The sequence below is a fragment of the Bombina bombina genome, chromosome 4 (assembly GCF_027579735.1).
Source record: "Bombina bombina isolate aBomBom1 chromosome 4, aBomBom1.pri, whole genome shotgun sequence".
Taxonomy (NCBI): Eukaryota; Metazoa; Chordata; class Amphibia; order Anura; family Bombinatoridae; genus Bombina; species Bombina bombina.
Window position 1 is genome coordinate 51,517,230 of NC_069502.1, and position 9,799 is coordinate 51,527,028.

General features: G+C 37.9%; 1 pseudogene; it reads left to right on the forward strand.

Annotated features, from left to right (window-relative positions):
- The first annotated feature begins 3,740 nt into the window (after positions 1–3,740).
- On the forward strand, positions 3,741–4,503 carry LOC128656848 (olfactory receptor 13D1-like; annotated as a pseudogene).
- Positions 4,504–9,799: the final 5,296 nt, after the last annotated feature.

Here is a 9,799-nt window from a genome sequence, read left to right on the forward strand (position 1 = left end):
ATACAAGAACATTCCTGATCTTGAAAAGTATGTATCTATGTGCTATGGGGTGTTCACGCCCCTCTTAAACCCTATCATTTACAGCTTGAGAAATAGTGAAATAAAAAGAGCCCTAATAAAATCATTCAGCCGAGCATATGTAAAATAATGTTACTATTACACCTCCTTTTACGGAAACCATTTTTTTTCTTAAATCTTCAAATGATTTCACTATAGTTATGTTTTAACTTCTTTCTATAAATTGATATATATATATATATATATATATATATATATATATATATATATATATATATATATATATATATAAATTCTAATCTATATATACTAATCCTAAACTTTTCCAATCAGAGTAAAGTTCAGAATATAGCCCCTCAATAAACAATGGAGACACTGTTATCCTGGAGTAGTTGGAAATCCCAAAATTAACATTCAATTCTTTACATACCATTTGCCAAGCTTTTATCACTCTATGTATAATTGTTAGATTTTTAATATCCCTAGGTAAGTTGTTATCTTTTACATGTAGAAGATATTTCAAAGAATATGGTTTGATAATAGCCTATTCAAGCTCATTAGAAGTACAATATTCTATATCTAACAGCCATTCTGCTTCAATCTTTTCCAAACATGCAATATATTTTTTAAGATTAGGTAAAGAAAAACCTCCAGATTCCTACAGCAAATACAATTTATTTATTAAAATCCTCATAAAAAAACCTGGATATACCTCTATTGTAGCATTGACTATTTTATTTTTCCTTAAGTAAGGAGGTAGTTTGTTCCAAAATTCTAAAAGTGTACTAAGATTAATACACACATTTCTAAAATGTAGTTTGTACCAATCTTTATGATTTTTACTCAGCCAGATACCTAAGTATATAATTTTACTTGCTTCTTTAAATGGTATATTATCGGGTATTTAGTTTTTCTCAGCCACACTAACTCTCACTTCAAAAGGTTAACTTTATAACTTGAACAAAAGCCATTGATACAGCCATTTATTGGGTTGTATTAATGGGTTTTTTCAAGATATAAAGTTAACCTTTTGCTAAATTATTGCACGCTCACAAATAGGCCAATTTGCCCATTTAGGGGAGCAAGATAATTAACCAGCCCTTACAAGGCTGGTTATTGCTACCATGAGCTTGCAGTAGCTATTAGCGCTTATAAAATTAACCAGACAACAGATCTCTGGTTCATTTTTTAAATGTGCCCCAAAGGCCCCAAAATAAAGTGTAGTATATTTTATTAAAAAATAAAAATTGTAGCATCTGTATTTTTTAATAAAATAATTGCAGTATTTTGGGAGTAGATTCCTGGAGTGGGGTTTAAGAAAAAAAGGGCACTGCAAAAGTACTTTTACATTGCGGTCTATAGGAACTGTGTGTTCCATGCAAATATATATGTATATGCTGATGAAGTGCTGTAACGGCACAAAACATGTTGAATGTGATGATATGTTGTTGGCTGATTCACTGGCTGTGATAACGCTGTGATAACACTATTTGCTTGACCTCTTGGAAAGTTGTTTTACCTGCATTACTAATAAAAGCTACTTTTTATTCTACCCATTTTGGCCCATTGGTAGCTGGACTTTTTTCACTTTGGTGATTCTATGCTTGATACTTTATTTTTTAAGCGGATTCTTACAGGGATATGGAGCAGCTGTCTTTAGACCGCTGCTTCATAACTGCTGTTTCTGGAGATTCTAAAGACTTGCTAGAAACACGGGCCCTCAAGCTCCATTCAGAGCTTGATAATTGGGTCTCTATAACTTTATTTGCAGCAAGATACAAGAACAGATTATGTGCACAAAACAGCGGACTACTGGTGAGTGATTAAATACAACCTGTTACTGACTTGTGAAAGACTTTGCACTCTTTAAATAACAAGACATTCAAAGTTTATCCCCAGGCTTTAAACATTTCTCTGATAAAAGCCCTAAAGGGATAACACATCAGACTCTTTCAACTTTAACAAATGGGTCTCTATGACACATTCTAACTTCTGCTTTTTCTTAGTTGCCACAAAAAACTAGTGTGGTCCACAGGCTGAAAGATAGCCAACCCTGGCATACATCATAAATTAGACAGTTGCTATCAATATTACAATTTTTTTTTTTTTTTTTTGCTTTTCATTTTGCCTCGTTTACATCCATTGATGTGTGTGAAATCTTTTTTCAACTCCCCTTGACAAATCCAATTAAGCCCCATCTCTTATATAATTTTAGTCTGTTTTATTTGTGCTTTATAAGATTTTCCTGTTTTTATATGGTATATGTTATTGAAGTAGCTTTACTCTTGGATTTAGAATAAAGACTTTATCCTTTTAGAGCAAACATTTTAACACAATGGCCTCTATTTAACAAGGTTTGGCGGACCTGATCCGATAGTGCGGATCAGGTCCACCAGACCTCGCTGAATACGGAGAGCAATACACTCCCCGTATTCAGCATTGCACCAGCAGCTCACAAGAGCTGCTGGTGCAATGCCGCCCTCTGCAGACTTGCGGCCAATGGCCCGCCAGCAAGGGGTGTCAATCAACCCAATCGTACTCAATCGGGTTGATTTCCGTTGATGTCTGTCCGTCTGCTCAGAGCAGGTGGACAGGTTATGGAGCAGCGGTCTTTGTGACTGCTGCTTCATAACTGCTATTTCTGGCGAGTCTAAAGACTCGCCAGAAACACGGGCCATCAAGCTTCTTTGGGAGCTTGATAGAAAGGCCCCTATGCATATAAAGGACAATAATGCCAAAATTAAACTGAAAAGGATAGGACAGATAATGACATTTAAAATAGCTTTCTAATTTACTCCTAGCATCATTTTGCATATGTCATAGAATACTTAAAACACATGCATACTCCTAAACTACGATCAGCCTACCTAGGATTCCAAGAGAGCAAAACAAAATTGATAATAAAAGTAAGTTGGAAGTATCATCTCCTACAGAAGTAAGTTGGAGGCATCATCTCCTGCAGAAGTAAATTGGAGGCATCATCTCCTACATAAGAAATTTGAAAAGTATCTTAAAATTCCTTTCTCTATATGACTCATACAACTTTACTGTATCTTTAACATTTCTGTTTCCCATTTCAATATATTATTATGAAAACCATTGTGAATATTTGCATTACAATATATTTAGATTTTCTTTCTTTTTCTTCTTCCATTCTTCTTCAAGTCAGCAATATATTGGCAAGACAATGGAACAATAACCGGGCAATTGGAATGAAAATAATCAATCAAACAATAGTAACAGAATTTATTTTAGCTGGGTTTTCACAAAAACCAAAACACAACACATTTTTCTTCCTTTTGTTGCTTCATATTTACGTAATAGCATTAATTGGAAATTCAGAGCTGGGCCAGTTTTCTCTCTGTACCTGTGTAACCCCCTCCTGTTTGCAATCTAGTTTTAAAAACCACCCCTACACAGGTGTTATAAAATGGGCTGACATATAAGATTACATTTCTTACTGAAAAAGAAATTCAAGAGAAGGAAGAGATACACTGAAAATAGCATGATAGTAAAGAGGTGATTTTAATTTCTGCTGTATCTGCTGTATCTGATTCATGAAAGTTTAATCTTATGTGGGCTGCCTCTTTGAGCTATCAGTTAAAGATTATATTGAATTAAACATCAATTCAAATTTTAAAATCATTGTCTAAAATATTACATTAATTGGAAATTCAATCATTATTTTCCTCATAAAAACTCATCAACATCTACATAGTCCAATGTACTATCTTCTTCTTAATCTGTCTGCAATAGATATATTATTTACATCATGTACTATACCCAAAGCATTAGCTATTATATTTTTAAAGAAATCTATTTCATTCTTTGGCTGCATGTCACAAATGTATGTTTCTCTTCTTCTTGGAGAAACTGAGTTCATCCTTCTTGCGGTGATAGCATACGATCGATATGCCGCTATTTGTTCATCTCTACATTACACAGCTATTATGAATATACATTTTAGTGGAAAGATCATTCTGACTTCATGGGTATCTGGAAGTCTTTTTGCAGCATTCTCATCACTAATTGTTTTGACATTACCTTTTTGTGGACCAAATAAAATAAACCATGCTGCTTGTGAATATTTGGCAATGTTGGAAATTGCTTGTACAGACACTACATTTATATATACAGATGATGTTATTTCCGATTACTATGGCTGTACTAATTCTTCCATTCATGTTCATTATTACATCTTATGTTTTCATTATAAGATCTATTCTAATGATCCATACGGCAGGTGGCCGATACAAAACGTTCTCTACCTGTACATCTCATCTGATTGTTGTCTGTATTTCTTATGGTTCTGCAATTGCTTTATATTTAGGCCCTAAGTACAAGAACATTCCTGATCTTGAAAAGTATGTATCTATGTGCTATGGGGTGTTCACGCCCCTCTTAAACCCTATCATTTACAGCTTGAGAAATAGTGAAATAAAAAGAGCCCTAATAAAAACATTCAGCCGAGCATATGTAAAATAATGTTACTATTACACCTCCTTTTACGGAAACCATTTAATAAAGATATCTAGGGGGGATATTTATCAAAGCATCATTCTCAGTGCATTCACAGGCATTAATATGCTCGAATGACATTGCCAGACTTCGCTGACACGGATCCACATATGATCATCTTATTTATTAAAAACCTTCAAAAACACACGTGTCAAGTAGGGCACGATGAGCATCGGATTGTTGTTAACTAACAGTCATCGATGACACGGATTTTTGGGTTTTTCCCAACTTTATTCATAGCATTTCATTACTGTCCATGAACAAGCACATTTCTCTAAAGCTAATCTTTTATTTTTCATCTGTTAATGTCCAAGAAATAGCTACATTTATACCTCAACAAACAATATCTCATAGAAAGTTATTTTTATATTTATTTGTTATTTGATACTTTCACACGCATTAATGTGTATTTGTATTTCTATAAGTCATGATATGCTTTTATCTCTTGGTTCTTTTTTATAAATGATTATTAATGCTAGAATTTGTACATATATCTTTGCACATACTTGTGTATATATATGTAATCAGAGTATCATATGTATTTATTTGCAATCAATGGATATTTTAAGAGCTGGGCCAGTTTTCTCTCCGTACCTGTGTAACCCCCTCCTGATTGCAATCTAGTTTTAAAAACCACCCTACACAGGTGTTATAAAATGGGCTGACATATAAGATTACATTTCTTACTGAAAAAGAAATTCAAGAGAAGGAAGAAATACACTGATAATAGCATGACAGTAAAGAGGTGATTTTAATTTCTGCTGTATCTGCTGTATCTGATTCATGACAGTTTAATCTTATGTGGGCTATCCCTTTGAGCTATCAGTTAAAGATTATATTGGATTAAACATCAATTCAAATTTTAAAATCATTGTCTAAAATATTACAAAATATTGTGTCCTAATGTCATCATCAATGCTTATCTTTAATACTAATTTCACATATACATACTTTCAAAGTATAATACACAATGTAACAAATGGCACTTACAATTTCTGATGAGTGATCAATGACACAAGTATCGAGCAATATGATTTGTTAGTGATAGTTTAAAATGTATATTTGAATCAGATTGGCTGATGTCATAAATCATGTGATTATGCATATTCCAATCAAAAGTGGTTGAACAATTCACTGGTGTGCGAGTTGTTTAGGAGTTTGCTTCATAATTGGTGCAAGAAGTGTTTTGTTAAAATTGGTGTGAAGTTGAGAGTGGGACTTGTATTACATGGCTTAAACATGGTGCACATAGATTTTTCACAAAAAATAAAAAGGAAGTTAGCTATATTATGTTATTCATTTATTTCATTTTTTATCTCTATATCTATTAGTGTGACAAGTTTAGGGCAAAACTTTTCAACAAATTTGTAGAAATAATATTTTCCCATTGCTTTGTAATGAGAGACACATTTGTATCATAATCCATAAGTAGTAATGTATTTTTCATTTTTATCCTTATATCTACTAGTGCACCAAATGTGGAGCAATAATATTGTTTGATTTAGAAAGGGTATACAATTTCAATAGAGTTTCTAATTTACTTTTATTATGTAATTGTCACTCCGCACCACTCTAGCTGTTGCTAGGGACACAGCGTCTCCTTCCCTGCTCATTGTCAGGGGCTGTGTCGGGTCTGGGTGCATGTTGCGTACGCTCCTCTCTCTGATGCCGGTCCGGATTCCTGTGGCGCAAATCCTGTGCCTTTGTGAGTTGCTCAGAACGATCTATCAATACCCAAATATAGATGTACTTTGTGTGTTCCTGGGCGTGATAGATCGTTATTTTCTGGATTGCCTTATTATTGTTGAAACCTGCCTGTCTGACTACTCTGCCTGTTAACCCCTAAATTGCTGGATTGATATACTGCTGTTGAACTCTGCTTGTCTGACCACTCTCCCCTAAATTGCTGGATTGATATACTGCTGCTGAACTCTGCTTGTCTGACCACTCTGTCTGTTAACCCCTAAATTGCTGGATTGATATACTGCTGCTGAACCCTGTCTGCCTAACCATTCTAGTGGTTCACCCTTGGACTGCTTTACCGTTGCCAAACCCTACCTGCCTGACCATTATAGTGGTTTACCCTTGAACTGCTTTACCATTGCCAAACCATGCACTGCTTTACTGTTGCCAAACCCTGCCTGCCTGACCGTTCTAGTAGTTTACCTTTTGGACTACTTTACAGTTGTTAAACCCTGCCTGCCTTGCCCTTCTTGTGGTTTACCCCTTAACTATCTTTCTCTAATTTCCTGCCTGTTACCGCCGAAAACTATCCTGCCTGTGGTGAGTGCCACTTACCTCATCTTGCAAACTTTCTCTGCTCTGGTATATTCCCTATCATTCCGGCTCAATGCCGGGATAAGAAGACTACTGGCTGAGTTTGGTCTGATAGTGAAATATCTTATGAGCATTACATTATACTTGGGCCATGGAGCCAGATGAGGTGGCAAGAGTAGTTTATCTTCAGGGACAGATATTGGGAACTCATACCACACAGTTGCAGAGTATGGATTCCAAACAAGAAGCTATAACTACTCAACTCTCTTCACTACTTACAGCGAGGAATACCCCTCCTGTTGTTGTACTGCCAGTCTCTGCTCCTAGTACTGCGGATTCTTCCTCTGCTTCTGGAAGTATACCCCGGATACCATTGCCTGACAAGTATGAAGGTACTACTAATTGCAGGGGTTTTCTTAACCAATGCAGGCTACACTTCCGCAATGATCCTCACACCTTTCAGTCTCACCAGTCAAGGGTCACCTTTATTATTTCTTTACTGAAAAACAAGGCCCCTAGCCTGGGTCTTTCCCCATTTGGAACAGAATGCTCCTCTCCTGCATGATGCTGATACTCTTATTTCTGCATTATCTTCTGTGTTTGGGACTTCTGGCTGAACCTCTGCTGCAGAATTTGCTCTCCTGGATCTCCGCCAGGGCTATAGAACTGTGGCATAAGTCGCCATCGAATTTTGCACCTTGGCACTTGAAACAACTTGGGATGACAGTGCTCTCAAGGCAGCCTTTAGGAGGGGTCTGCATGAACGCATCAAAGATGAAGTCACTTATCGTGATATCCCTTCTTCTTTGGATGACTTATAACACTTTGAATCATTCTGGACTCTCACTTCTAGGAGAGACAAACCGAGAGATACAGAACTTGGAGGGTCCCTCCCTCCCATCCTTCTATTTGTCCAGTTTCTGCTGTATCCTCTACCCCTTCAACAGCTCCAGTTACCCCAGTGGAGGAACCCATGGATCTCTCCTCCTTCAAACCCTCAGAGCCTGAAAGACAGAGAAGAAGGACATTGAAACTGCTTTTATTATGGATCTAACACCCACCAATTAAAGAATTGTGATATTCGGCCAGGAAAAGCCAATGCTTAGTGGATAACACTGGGGTACCTCTAAGCATCATCACTACTAAATCCCCTCACTCCTCTCGGATTTTGGTACCTGTTACCCTTACCTTCCTTCAGAATAATGTCCACACTCAAGCCTTCATTGATTCAGGGGCAGCTGGAAACTTTTTGGATCACCGTTTTATGATTAAAGTTGGCTTGCCTCTTCTGCAGAAAAGACATTGTCTCAAAATAACTACTCTGGATGGCACTGCCCTTGGTTCAGGCTTGATCCATGTTGAGTCATCACCCCTGACTGTGGGAGTCCTTTATACTGAACAGTTGCAGTTTGAGGTCATTCATTCCCCAGCACAGCCTGTCATCCTTGGTCTTCCTTGGCTTTGGATACACAATCCAGAGTTTGACTGGGCTTAAGGACAACTGGCCTCCTGGGGTACCTCCTGTTTTCACTTCTGCCTTGCTAAAGTCACTCCTCTGCTCTGCATCCCTATAGCCAGTATACAGACTCCTCCAAACCTTCCCTCAGAATATGCAGACTTCGCAGATGTGTTTGAGAAAAAAGTAGCCAACGTGCTGCCACCCCACTGTCCTTATGACTGCAAAATCGAACTCTTTCTAGGAGCCCCACTTCCTAAAGGGAGGTCTTATCCACTTTCCAAAGCTGAAACTAAATCCATGGAGGAGTACATCCAAGAGGACCTAGCTAAAGGTTTCATTCACCCTTCCTCCTCTCCTTCTTGGGCAGACTTCTTTTTCGTCAGTAAGAAGGATGGTGGGCTCAGACCCTGCATCGACTACAGGACCTTTAACAACATAACTATCAAGAATCACTATCCCATTCCTTTGATCACTGAACTGTATGACTCACTCCAGGATGCTCGCTCCTCACAATGCTGGATGTACGTGGGGCATACAATCTGATTCATATCTTCCCAGACCACGAATGGAAGACCGCCTTCAACACAAGATCAGGGCATTCCGAATACCTTGTAATGCCCTTTGGGCTGTGTAATGCCCCTGCGGTCTTTCAGGCATTTGTCAACTATGTCTTCTGTGACCTCCTCAACCGCACTGTCACCGTCTATTTGGATGACATCCTTGTTTTCTCTTCCACATAAACACGTGAGACAGGTACTTTAACGTCTCAGAGACAATTCTTTGGTAGCCAAGCTAGAAAAATGTGAGTTTTATCAAGTTCAGATCCAATTCCTTGGTTATGTCATCTCGAAGGAGGGTTTTGCCTTTGATCCTGCTAAACTCACCGCAGTTTTAGAATGGCCTCAACCTACTTCATTAAAGGAATTACAGAGATTCTTGGGGTTCTCCAATTATAACCGCAAGTTTATAAAGAACTGTAAACATTGGCCTCCTGAAGCCATAAATGCCTTCTCTTGTCTGAAAAAGGCTTTTTGTTTTGCTCCTGTGCTCCGCCATCCTGATCCTGACCTACAGTTCACTTTAGAGGTTGATGCCTCCGAGATAGGGGCTGGAGCAGTTCTAACCCAAAGGGATCCTTTGACTTCCAAGTTACACCCTGTAGCCTTTTTCTCTTAACATTTTACTCCTGCAGAGAGGAATTACGATGTGGATTAAGATGGCTTTGACTGAATGGCATCATTGGTTAGAGGGCACTGCCAATCCCTTTCAGATTCTCACCGACCACAAGAATCTGACTTACCTAGAGACTGCTCATTGACTCAATCCTCGACAGGCCAGGTGGGCCTTGTTTTTTTCCGATTTTAACTTTAAGGTCTCTTATCTTCCTGGGACCAAGAACAAGAAGGTGGGGTTGCTCAACTAAATACCACCCATCTGCAAAGACAGCAACCTGCCCAGTCTAGTAAACCTCCTGGAGCCCCTGTGACCTACAATATCCTCTTTGTACCTCAGAACCTAAGCACCCCT